This window comes from Schistocerca gregaria, chromosome 1 (assembly GCF_023897955.1).
Source record: "Schistocerca gregaria isolate iqSchGreg1 chromosome 1, iqSchGreg1.2, whole genome shotgun sequence".
Lineage (NCBI taxonomy): Eukaryota > Metazoa > Arthropoda > Insecta > Orthoptera > Acrididae > Schistocerca > Schistocerca gregaria.
In genome coordinates this window covers 965,976,626-965,990,064 of record NC_064920.1, presented here as the reverse complement: position 1 = coordinate 965,990,064, position 13,439 = coordinate 965,976,626, and the positions used below count along the sequence as shown (strand labels likewise).

The window sequence follows — 13,439 nt, the reverse complement described above, 5'->3', positions numbered from 1 at the left end:
TCCTCATGCCGTTGATCACTGCTGATTCTTTCGCCTTTTAGGGATAGTTTCCCAACCCAAAGTCAAGAGTGCCCTGAATCACTGTCCCCTCCTGCGCCCTCTTTGAAACGTCCGTTGGCAGAATGAGGGTGACTTCTTATGCCGGAAGACTTTGGCTGCCATTGCTGTTGATTTTTATTCAAGAACCCGGAACCGAGGACATTTTGACTACTAATCAAAGATGCTACCACCCTCACAATTATTTTTTCAAATACCACAATCATGGCAGGAAACCGATGTCGCGACGAGGATGGAGCGGTCAGTATTACCACTCGGTAAGACTATCGATGCATAGATTATCGGAATAGAATGTTATAATGACCATGAAAGAACCGGTACTAAGAGTGCAAAAGGGGTGGTCAGCTCCTCATTAGAGTAATACCCCAACTTCGGGGAGCGTTAAGAAATACACTACAAAGAAAAATTAGGATTGCAGACAACTGCGCAAAGTAGATCACTTAGGAATCGCCAATAAAGAATGTTATTTTTCTCGCCGTCACCAAGCAAGTTCTAGACTCGCATTCAGGAAGACGACAGTTCAATCCCGCGTCTTGCCATCCTGATTTAGGTTTTCCTTGATTTCCCTAAATCGCTCCAGAAAAATGCCGGCATGGTTCCTTTGAAAGGGCACGGCCGACTTCCTTCCTCGTCCTTCCCTAATCTGATGAGACCGATGACCTCACTGTCTGGTCTCCTCCCCAAAACAACCCAACCCAGCCCATAAATGTTTGGAACACCAAGCAAGTAGTGAACTGCATGTCATCAAATCCACTTCACGTAGTTCTTGTTTGTTTGTGGGATGTATCCCGAGTCCAGAGGTATCTCGTGAGCAGTCATACGAGCAGCTAAGACCAGCATCTGTCACACCAAGAACCAGACACCTTTAGCGAATCGACACACCAGGCGATGCTTGTCTGTATCCAGAACATCACAGGCGACACACAACGGAATGTCTGCAAGGGAATTCTACAGAGTCGCGACCAGCAGACTTACTTCACATTGACTGAAAGATACCACGCAGACCGGACGTCAATGGCAAGATAAGGAGCGCACACCGATCGTCAGACGATACGCTAGTCGAAGTGGTGACGCTTCCGCCAAATCACAAGGCACGTTGGACAACGTTACCGCAGCACCATCTGTGAGTTACCGAAAAGGGCTATCGCTCTGTCAGGTACTTGATACAGGCTTAAACCGCCCCTATACCACCGGTGGGTGAGTCTCTCGTACCGTTATCTTGAACAGCAACGAGTGACAATGGATGGCGGAATGGGGTGTCTGGGCCATTTGGGAGATACGTGACGCCAAATAGATATTTATATATTGTGTCCGCCACGACGACAACGAGAAGCGGATGAGTCTCATTACACGAGTGATTCGTCATGCTTCTGACTGGTCCATACCAAAGTCCTCTGGTCATCTTCGAAGGCCACATATCCTTTACTGGACATATGAGAGCCGTTCATCAATCTAGGTGAGGAGTGTGAGTCCGTGACGGTTTAAGTACCGCCCATCGGCGAGAAACCTCGTAGCCTCTCGAATGACGAGAGCGAAGTCTCGACACATCATGAAGGGGAGCAAGAAAAGGTCACGGCAAGTGTTCCTGGACTCTGTCATGTGTTGAACATGGTCTCCAACAGTATGGGGAGCCATCAGGAGGCTTTCAAAAATGGTTCAAATGGCTCTGAGCACTATGGGACTCAACTGCTGTGGTCATAAGTCCCCTAGAACTTAGAACTACTTAAACCTAACTAACCTAAGGACATCACACACATCCATGCCCGAGGCAGGATTCGAACCTGCGACCGTAGCAGTCGCGCGGTTCCGGACTGAGCGCCTAGAACCGCTAGACCACCGCGGCCGGCAAGAGGCTTTCAGGTGCCTACAGCGGCGTTCTTGGAATAGGACTGTCTACAAATAACAACTTGACATATCACACCGACAGTGGCAAGGAATTTTGCACTGACTACCGCCGCTGCCTCTTACTGAAATGTTGGGGTGTGGGTACCGTGCCGTAGGACATGTTCGATGCCAATATTGTTACTTTATACAAAGGTAAAGGTGATCGCGCCGATTGCAACTGTCACCGTGGAAACCCACTTATGAGTATACCCGAAAAAACATTTGCCCGTGTGGTGTTGGGCAGACTTCAGAAGGTTCCCGAGCGCATACACCCTGAGGAACAATGTGGGTTTCGTCCCCAACTATGTACAGTTGATATGATCTTCACACCCTGGCAAATATAGGAAAAGCGCCACGAGGAGAAAACCCCTTTGATTATTGCCTTTATCGACCTAAACAAGGCTTCCAACACGGTCAACAGAGAAGGACTGTGTGCTGTACTTTTGAAGAAAGGGTGTCCTCCAAAGCTCTTGAAGATGATCAACGCTTTTCACGAAGATATGGAAGGTGCTGTGGTCCTCGATGGAATCGCATCTGACCCGTTTGCTGTGAAAAGACGGGTTCGTCAAGGCTGCGTATTGGCTCCCACTCTGTTCAATATATTTTTTTTTCTCAGCACTCCTCAAAGTTGCTTTTGGTGAAACTAACCTGGGCATTCATCTGTATACCAGAGGTGACGGGAAACTCGACAACATTTCTGTATCCAGATCCAAGCGCTTCCGAGAAGATTTACTTCTAAATAGCCTTTTATTTGCTAACGGTGCTGCATTTGTAGCGCATACTCAAGACGATCTGCAACAGCTTGTCGATAAATTCTCTACTGTATGCAAGCTCTCCTCCACGTACATAATCAAAAGAAGACCGTCGTCATGGCACAAGGAAACACAGATTCGCCTGTCATCAAACTGGACGACTCCTCGCTGAAGGTAGTCGATAAATTCTGCTGTCTTCGTTCAGTAATGACAGAAGATCTCTTCCTGGATGACGAGATAAATAAACGAATAGGAAAGGCTAACAGCACTTTCGGAATGTTCCTCACACGAGCATGGGACAACAAACATCTTACGTTGTCGACAAAAATACTTCAATCATGTGTCCTGAGTATTCTCCTGTATGGAGCTGAGACTTGAACATCTTTTACCAAACAGGAACGAGAGCTCATCTCCTTTCATCCGCTTTGCTTAGGGGGCATTTTGAGAATATCATGGAAGAATCATGTGACAAATGATATGGTTCTGAAAAATGCAAGACAACAGAGTATCACTGCCACGCTCAAGCGACGTCGCCTGCGGTGGTTAGGACGTCTACATACTATGGACCACTCCCGTCTGCCCCGTCGCACATTACTCAGTGAAATAGCAGGAGCAAAGAGACCTTGTGGAAGATATTAATTACGCTTTAGGGATTGCGACAAACGTGGTATGTGCGCATTTAATATTGAGAATGATATGTCGGAGCAACTCACTGACGATCGCAGCAAATGGAGGAAACTGACTGCAGATGGAAACAAGATGCACGTCCAAGTATGGCTGAACAACTTAGCTGCAAAACGATCGCGCAGACATGAGCTTATGATTAACCCTCCTGCTGGAGCGACTCATTATTGCCTCACTTGTGGGTGTCAAGTTGGCTCCCGCATCGGACTTCTGAGCCACTAAAGAAAGTGTCTCCAGGATGCCACTTAAATCTTCCGACAGGAGGCACCAGACCGTTCTATATACCACCACAGTCATCCAGGACCCAGTGCTCCATCGTTATCGTGCCACCATGGAGAGGGTCGAAACAGACTTCCAGTCCATCATTTCGGAATCTCACACTTCTCTGAGGGAGCTGGATTCAGCGCTATCTGATGTTCGTGATACGGAGCCTGGTCACGAGTAAATCCTGTACAGGATGCTGTAGCACTTGCAGACGGTTTCAAACGAAATCCTCTTCGGATGTTTTAATTCTATATGACTTACAGGTCGATTTTCCGACGAATTTTGATACCAGGGTACTACCCACCGCGTCCCAGTAGATATCGTACCGTCGTCTTATCGATTTGTGTAGGGAAATCATGGTCATCCATCGTATGGTCTGGATATGAGAGACCAGGCAGCTCCTTAGCCGCTGTCAGTGTCGATTCAGGAGATGACGATCAAAGGCGACGGACATGACCCTTCTAGAGGCGAAAGTCCAGTAAGTTTTCCTACATAACAAGCATTGTCTCAGGGTGTTTTTTGAAATCAGTAAATCGTACTACACTTCTTGGAGGCACAATATTCTCAATCAGCTACAGGCAACATGACTTTCGTGGCCACTTTCCGATCTTCACTTGGTCTTTCCTCTCAAGACGCCGTTTTAGGTACATAATTGGTGATGTGCTGTCAGATAGTTTTATGCAAGAGGATGGTGATCCTTAGGTCAGTGTTTGAACTGTCACAATCTTTGCTACAGCCATTAACAGTATAGCATCCGCAGTAGGAAGTCCTTTCCAGTGATCCTTATTCATGGACGATTTCGTGGGTTTCTACTCCTTTTTCCGTTTCGCAGCCAGCAATGAGTCGTCAGTTGCAACTCATAGTGAAGAGAGCGGAGGAATGGGCAGCTAAGACTGCTTTTACATCTTGTGCAGATGTGTATGTGATCATTTTAATCTTTTACGTCTGCTCCAGTTCTATAGGGCTTTCGTGCTATCGCAGCTGGACTACAGGCCCAAAATGTGCGAGTCAGTGAGGTCTTCTTGCCTGAAGATCATTGACGCTTTACACTATGAGGGAATCAAGCAGGGCACAGGCTGTTACAATGCCAGTCCCATAACCAGTCTCTGGGCTAAGGCTGGTGAACCGCCACTTATCACCCTGCGGGAACTCCTCATGGTACATCAAGCGTCTAAGCTTATCGCCAATGCCAATTGAGCGGCGTATCTTTACCAATCGCACACGGGCAACGAAGACATTTGAAATCCTCGTGAAGTGTCTACTAGAGTTCCTTGGTGTGGGGCACGTACAGGCTGCCACCCTGGTTACTGCGGAGGCCCAGAGTAATTTTAGGTTTAATGAAGTACGGGAGAGCTTGCATTCATGCGTACGTTCTTTGTAAGATGTATTCTGACATTTCAACTAGCAGCCGTATTCACAGTTGGATCTGTGCAGGGATACTTCGTTGGCTACTCTATTGTTCCCCCTGATCGTGTCTTCAAGATTCGGTTGGCTCCAGACTTCGATGCTGAAGTATCGCGTTCTTGAGGGGACTGTTGCAGATGAGACACCATGAGTGCCCTGTAGTCTGTGCGAAGCTTATATCCAGCCAATAAAGTAGTCTAAAATATCCAGGACGCTTTTCTACACTTAAAAGGCTGGGGAACAAGGCGTCTTTCTGCTGGGCGACAGGGCACAAATGTATTACGGGGAATAGAAGGGCAAATGTGACAGTCAAGGAGTCGCGACGTGTTCCTCAGTTCAGTGTGCCATCCCGCCTACATTTTATCACCTCACAGAGTCATATGCCGATGAGAAAAAGAAAGGCTAGAAGTGACAGACAGTAAACTGCGTCTAGTGAAGTCAACAACGCAGCCGTGGCGTATCTCCTTCCAGGCCCGCACGCACAATGACGTCCTCCTTACTGCATCACAGTACTATGGCGCACCTTGCTTCCGCGAGAGGACCCTCCAAAATGTGCTGCTTGTGGAGTGCAAATCATTGTGTGCCACATTTTACTCGACTGTGTTTTATTTTCGGATCAGAGGGTAGAGGCAAATTTTCCGGCCGATCTGCCCTCTATTTTAAGGCAGGTTCAAATGAATCTGGTTAGAATTATAAGGCTTTTTGCTATGTCCGATTTGTTTCACATGTTATAATGTGTTAAGTGAGTCACTGGCTCACCCATGTTTTTTGTAAGTGGTCGGCAGGTTACATTTCCTTATGCTTCTATTTTAGCTCTTCTCTCCTATTTCTTATTTGGCTTCCAGTTTTTGTAACTTTAAGGTATTTTACAAATTGGTTCATCCTTGTTCTTCGTAAGTGAAAGTATTATACAAACTGGCTTATCCTCGTATTTTTTTGTGAGTGGTCAGCAAGTCACGTTTCCCTGAGCTGTTATATTAGCACCTGTCTCTTTTTATGTTTTAATCTCACGTGTAGCACCTGTCACCCTTTCTGCGTTGTGTTACAGCGTGTAAGATAGAGTTGTTCGAGTCAACAACAGTGAAGTCGGAGTGAGTTTAATTTTGCAAGTTTACTACTCACTGAGTGACAAAAGTTTTAGCCATTTTCTCCACATTCGTCACACACACACACACACACACACACACACACACACACACACACACACACACAATATTTGAGCAGCTTTGTCTTCAGGCAGTACATAGGTTACTACTCCCAGGTCATTAATATACAACATGAACAGCAGTGGCTCCAAACTCTTCCTTGGGGTACGACTGGAGTTACTTCTAGAACTTTCGGCGACTCTCCTACCAATATAACGTGCTGCGTCCTCCATGCCAGTAAATACTTAAGCGAATCACAGACTTCATTTGGTACCCCATATGGTTCTGGTTCCATTAACAAACGTTGGTTTGGTACCGAGTCAAATGCTTCTCGGAATCAAGAGCTCTTCTCGGAATCAAGACCTACTGCATCTTCCCAACTGCCTTGATCGATGACTTTCTGGAGGTCATGTGCAAACTGGGTTTCACATGATCGATGTTTTCGAAATCCTTGATGCTACCGGTAATAGTGGATTAGCAGTTGTATGTGCGTACAATGAGGACAAATGATTCTGCATACAGAGTTCATATACATCAATGGAGTGTTGAGCTCAATAGTACAGTGGCGAACTTCCTGTCATTTGTTTAGGTTGTTACTATAAGATGTAAAGCGTTGGTACGAGCAAAAAATGGTACTCGTATATGGTATTAATTCCATCTAATAGCTCTTTCTCGCGAAGTACTTTGTCAGCTTAGGATCCATCTGTCTAATTTCCACCCAACAAATTTGGAAGACCCTACCAGTCTCGCCTTGTAGCCTGCGTCGCCGATTTTTGGAATTCATGTAATGCATGACTAAAAGGACGAAGTAATGTTAGCGAAATCTTTTCTGTACCTGACGACAATTACTATAGAATTTACGGAAAGTGCAAAATCGAGCAAGCCAGAATCAGGTCGAACGGGGAATTGTCGGCTCTACCGTATTGGAAACGTCACAGAACTAGACATTTCTTGAGATTACGTAAGATATTATAATCTTTTGTTATGAGACCAGGGCTCCGAGGTGGCTGATCTCAAACTACGAAGTAAGTTCCGAATTGCTCGACTGCGACGATGGCAACGTAGTTTCACTGCTCGTATTGCAAAATATTTTCACTAATTAAATTTTTCGATATTAGGTAGGTGTAACGTAAAACCTATAAAAATTCTAAACACATCCTGAAGTGACCGTTTCCAGCAACTTCCATTTCAAACGTTCAACTAAGTGCTCTCCACCTCCACATTCTTCCGACCTTCTCTAATTTTCCTGCAGTTAGTTCTGAAGGACTAGTGATTTCAGATAGCTCTCAGTCAGTAGTATCTCCTTTCACAACGAAATCTACTTAGCAACCGCAGTTCAAACATGAAAAACTTGATTATTCTCACAGACGCTTCAACTGGCTTTTGCACGAAGAAAGAGGAAAACGGTATCAGATGGTGTATTCGAGTACAGCACAACACGCTACAGCACCACCAGAAGCTCATTATCGCGAAGTATCAATCTTTCGAGCAGACTGATCTCCACTCTTGAGAGAGTATTGACTTCTCTCATGACTCTGGTGTAATGTTTGATATTAATTCTTATTACGAAAAAGTTAAGACGAAGCGTAAGCCTAGCTAAACTATAAAGCTTTCGTTTTGTATTGTTCGTGACATCACAGTTTTCAATAAACTTTTTCCTTGCAATTTATAAATATGTTTTTTACGTAAATAAAGTTCATAAGACGACATTTTACATAGTTCCCTTTCAGCTGGTTTCATACTATACTTAAATTTTCTTGAAAGACATTCGCCATTTTCTGTAATTTACTTAAGGCCCACTGTTGCATTTTTGACCTTAAAGCAATTTTGGAGTGATCATAGCTTTGATTATGGAAACCAAGAAAATTACGAGTAAACATCGAAGTGAAAGTGTTATCATAAGACTACATTATGTCTTAATATGCCCATGATATAGAAAAACTGGAGATCAAACGACAACTACCAGCTACAGCGTGTCTACATCTGTAACGGCTTTTGCATGTCATGGACTTGTGAAGATGTTAAAAAGGCAGTCTACAGAGATTACTTTTACTTGTTACGCATTAGTGATTTTTCTTTCCGCGATGAATACTGACAGGACCAAGCTAAGCTTATTTCTGTTTAATGTTTTCTATCGTGGTGATGTTGCCGCTCACCACTGAAAATAGCATAAACGCTGAATTTGTAACAACGGTGTAAAGTACACCCAATGGTGGAAATATCATGACTTTTTTATTGTAAATAGCAAAGTACTTGCATAAATAGTATCCTGTCGTGATGGTTCATTTCAGTATCAGCATGAAAAATCTTTTATTTACCTGTAATGATAATCTGAGATAGCCTCATTATTAGGCATAGATATGTATGTGAAAAGAATTATTGGTAGATTCTAAACGGTAACAGTCAAAACAACTGCAAGAAAAATTTATTTTCTTCATTAGGTAGGAAGTAACAATTTTTCCATGTCAGAATGTCACTTTGACAAACCGCGTTGTTGTCCACAAACCTTTTAAGAATTGCTTCATCCTGTAAACAATGAAAATAATGGATGTCTTATTCCGACTGGTTCTTTAAGAAGTTGAGCACCTAGGAACAGAATCATGATTAGTCAGATGCACAGAATTGTGCAAGAACAACAAGCTTAAAATTTTATTCTAATACTACCTGAGTACCCGGAGTTGCCTGGGTATGTATTTATTCCATTCTTATATTAGTCCATCTCCTCCTTCTCCGTCTTTATGTCAATCTCCAGCACTCCCCTCTCTGCCCCTTTCCTCCAGCCGTCACTCTACCCATATCTCCCTCCCCTCTCTCTATCAATTTACTCCTCTCCCTTCCATTCATCTGTTCCTTCCGCCTTTACCCACTTCCTCCCCCTCTTCTGATCCTCCTCCACGTTTCTTTGTCAATATACTCCTCGTTCCCACTCTCCATCTCCTCCTACCCCCACTCTCTGTTCATCTCTTCCCCTGTCTCCCTGTTCATCTCCTCCCGTTTTCCCCTCCATCTTCTTATCTTAACTTTCTCAGTCCATTTCCTTCTACCCCTCTGTTCATCCCTCTGCCCATCTCCTGACTCTCTGCCCATTTTCTCCTCCCCTATCTCTGTCCATCACCTCCTCCACCTATTTGTGCCTATCTCCCTCCTTGCTGCCAGTTCATGTCCTCGGCCTTCCCTCCTCTCCACGTTGTCACACTCACCCCAGTAGCAGGCCAGTGTTCTCACGCTCACCCCCCAACCCGCCCACCCCTACAGCATATCATTCCACATTATAACTAACGAGTGTACCAAATTTGATTTAAAACTTTCCAGGGGCTTTGGATGAGCTTTTTATACGCAAATTTGGCTGAATATGCACCCGTTAAACGTATTTAACAAATTTCAACCATATTTGAACACATATTTCAATTATAGGTCTAGCGAATTTTGCCCAGGAGTTGCATTTTAAGGGTAGCTCAATCTTTAGGACATCGCATCTCCTGAACTAAGTGCATTGCAATGATATAACTTCTCACGTACATCTAGTGGTATAAGTACCTACAGCCTGAGAAATGTGATGTCAGTAGACGTAGTAATCAAGCAGTAACAGATTAAAACGTCGTACATGAAGCAGTAGTTTTCACCCATATAAGTCTTTTTTGCGTCATTTCTCCCGAACTATGTGTCGTACAGTGATATATTTCTGTATGTACATTCATCGGCAGATGTGGATATTGTCTACGAGAAGTGTCGCGAATAGAGTTGGTAGCAATGAAGTAATAAATTTAAACATCTTGCATGGTGCGGTAGTTTCACACACATCTCAATGTTTATGACACCATACCTCTTCAACTATGTATCACACAATGACATAATTTTTCTGATACGTTAAATGATATAATAGAATACTGTTTTCAAATTTTGTCACGATTACAGTCAGTAGAAGCAGAGTCATAAATAAAACATCATGGTTCATGCGCTATTGTTACTGGAAGAACAGCGAAAATGTAGTAAGCTATAAACGTTTTTCCTTTCTCCATTTTTGGTAAACATTTTTGGAACAGTAATCAATAAAGTATTATATTTTAACTAAATCTCAGTCTTGGTCACAACACTTATGTCTCAGTAACATAGGTGACCGGTTTTGGTTATATTTATATAACCATCTTCAGACCCATGGCTTCCTTGGAGGATGGTAGGCGGAGTTCTCCTCAGCTGCTACGAAGTCAGTTCATGCTCTCATTCTCAAATACTGGCTGACGGCAGTATATGTACTCTTGCGTCGTGGGCTATTTTACTTTTTCACCTCCACCCCTTTCATAGATGGGTGGTTCATACCCCAGTAGTAACTCTTCACAGACAGTAAATGATATGTCTGCAAAGTTTGCGTGAAATAGATCCAGTGATGTAGCAGAAGATGTGGAACATAAATACGTACGTATACACATACGTTCGTACATCCTTCCAGACGTGCATTTTTGTGGATAATGCTGCCAGTCTGATCTCCGTTAAAACAGCTGCCGAATCTCGGAGTAGCGCTACAAATTATCAGATTTTTTTAATCAGTCAACGACCTTCTCTGACACCTTTGGTAGTTGCCTCGCTATCAAACTTATTGTGCTCGTTATGCAAGTATACACGATGGGCGAATCGCCTTTTTCAGCCCGCTGTAATTTATACTACGACTTGATTAAATTGCAAATCATCCTACAGGTCATGCATTTTTAAAGAGTGTTATTATTCTCGAGAGACGCTTTTATAATAGCCAGTAGAGAGCAACGGCACGCTCAATTGAATATTTATTGAGTTGATTTCCTGTACGTTAATTGTGCGATAGAAACGGTATTTTATGTTATTGTCAGCGCTAGTGGAATGACCGGAACCAAAATATTTGTCTTTCATTAGCATTTTATAATCTTCGTTGTGTGTGTTTTACATCATCTCGGAATAATGCAAGAGATTAAATTGTGATTCTTGGCTTCCCCAGCCATATATATCTCACTCTAATTCATACGCTAACACTTCACTCTATAGACAAAACTTTCAGAATAATTACCTCATATCTTGAAGCAGAACTTTTTTTTGTCATTATGCACTATTGCGATATGGAAATGACACTACCTTTGATAGAACTTTTTAGAAAGTTCTCGTGAAAATGAATTTAGGTTATCTGTGTTAACAAGTTAAACTCTTTTGTAGTACGTATCTGTTATGAAAATGAAGCCCATACGAATTTTATAGGAATTATAGTACATTCTTAACAGTTTATCAAAGTTTGTGGGCATTTGTAGAGACCTTATTTTTGCTGTCCAACGTGCATCCCTCTGTCTCTATATAAAATCAAATACCGCCTGCTGTCTATCGGTCCACTGAAAATCTTCTTGTTTACGGTGCTGCTGATTCAAGGGCGCGGTCCTCGGGGCAAAATTAGACATGAGTAATACCTTTCTTATTTTTTGTTGAAGGAAAGGTCTGAATAGCCTTGGTGCGCTTTTGGTTCTAGCAGCAAAAACTAAATGACGTAAACAGGAAATTCCATTGTGGGCCAGATTAATTTTAGTTTGTTTAACAGATAAACTAATTTCTTGATGTCGAATGAAAACGTGGCGTAAATGATCTAAATATTCCTGGAAGGTTCTGCTATGCATCACTACATCGTCAAGATAAGGAATATGAACACACGTAAATCTGTTTCTGTGGTGTTCGGTCGTGAGACTGGTTTGATGCAGCTCTCGATGTTACTCTATCCTGTGCAAGCTTCTTCATCTCCCAGTACCTACTGCAGCGTACATCCTTCTGAATCTGCTTACTGTATTCATCTCTTGGTCTCCCTCTACGATTTTTACCCTCCACGCTGCCCTCCAGTACTAAATTGGTGATCCCTTGATGCCTCAGCCGGCTGGTGTGGTCATGCGGTTCTAGGCGCTTCAGTCTGGAACCGCGTGACCGCTACGGTTGCAGGTTCGAATCTTGCCTCGGGCATGGATGTGTGTGATGTCCTTAGGTTAGTAAGGTTTAAGTAGTTCTAAGTTCTAGGGGACTGATGACCACAGATGTTTAGTCCCATAGTGCTCCCATTTGAACCTTGATGCCTCAGAACATGTCCTCCGAACCGATCCCTTCTTCTGGTCAAATTGTGCCACAAACTCCTATTCTCCCCAATTCTATTCAATACCTCCTCATTAGTTACGTGATCTGCCCACGTAAATCTACGTTTACTAAAAATTAAATGCAATAACTGTGAAATATTCGTGCCTCTGTTGATAAACAAAAGAGAATGCGATCGAATTTAAGTAAATTCCAATCGGTACAAAAGATATTTGGATCGTATCGTCAATGGCACCAGCCGGTAGGCTTGGTTTAACATCTAACGCAGCAAGATAACACGGCTTTTGATTGAGAGCACGATACTCTACCACTGGACTACTGCTCTTACCGGTTCCCTTTGGTACCAGATAGACAGATGAAGCGCAGGGCAAGATGGCTGGCCTAATAACCCCCTCAGCAAGTAACATGTCGATAATCTGGGGGGAGGGACAGGGGTAACGGCTATATCATCAGTCTACTGAATCTGATACTGAATTTTATCAGTAACCCCCAATACATACGGAATGTAGTTCACAATCCTTAAAATTTGTGGGGGCTCTACTTATTTCAAATGAGGAACATCAAGTTCAACAGAATTATGTTGAAAGTCATTAGCGCTTTCTGCCCAATTACGATTATGTAATTCATAAATCTTGTTCTGCTGAAATTTAAAATTGCACTTGTTGCCAGAATAATAAAGTACCAAAGCGGTTTTCATACAACCTACCAAACTTATAAAACAGTAGGAGACAAACAAGAAAACTGCCGGCTATGACATACCCTGCATACTTACGCTACGGTACCGTGTACCTAGCCGACCAATGGTAAAACGTACCCGCTGGCCGTCTGACATTTCAGAATAACTGGTTGCAATGGAGAGAATTTGCTTATATCCCGGTGCTTAAGATACCACTCATAGTCCTAAGTCAGGAATACTGGTCCACTAGTCCAAAAAGCAATAGAGCACATGGGCTCATGGTTGATGACCGCGCACGCAAATGGAATATATTCCTCAGAAATAGCTCCCAATTTATTACGTCCTTCCAGAGGCAACTCCCTATCCCCCACCCCCTCCCCGTCCTTCTGCGCTTCACAAATCACAACGACCAGTGGTCCTACGGTGTCGAATATTTAGAAATCTCTCACGTCGGACTGCGCAACTACCAACAAGGTGTCCGGTCCT

General features: G+C 43.4%; 1 protein-coding gene across 1 annotated transcript in view; it reads left to right on the top strand.

The window, feature by feature from the left end:
* The window catches only part of LOC126310439 (lachesin-like), a 1,054,486-nt gene that overhangs the window by 943,053 nt on the left and 97,994 nt on the right, over positions 1 to 13,439 (top strand). The window lies entirely within an intron of this gene.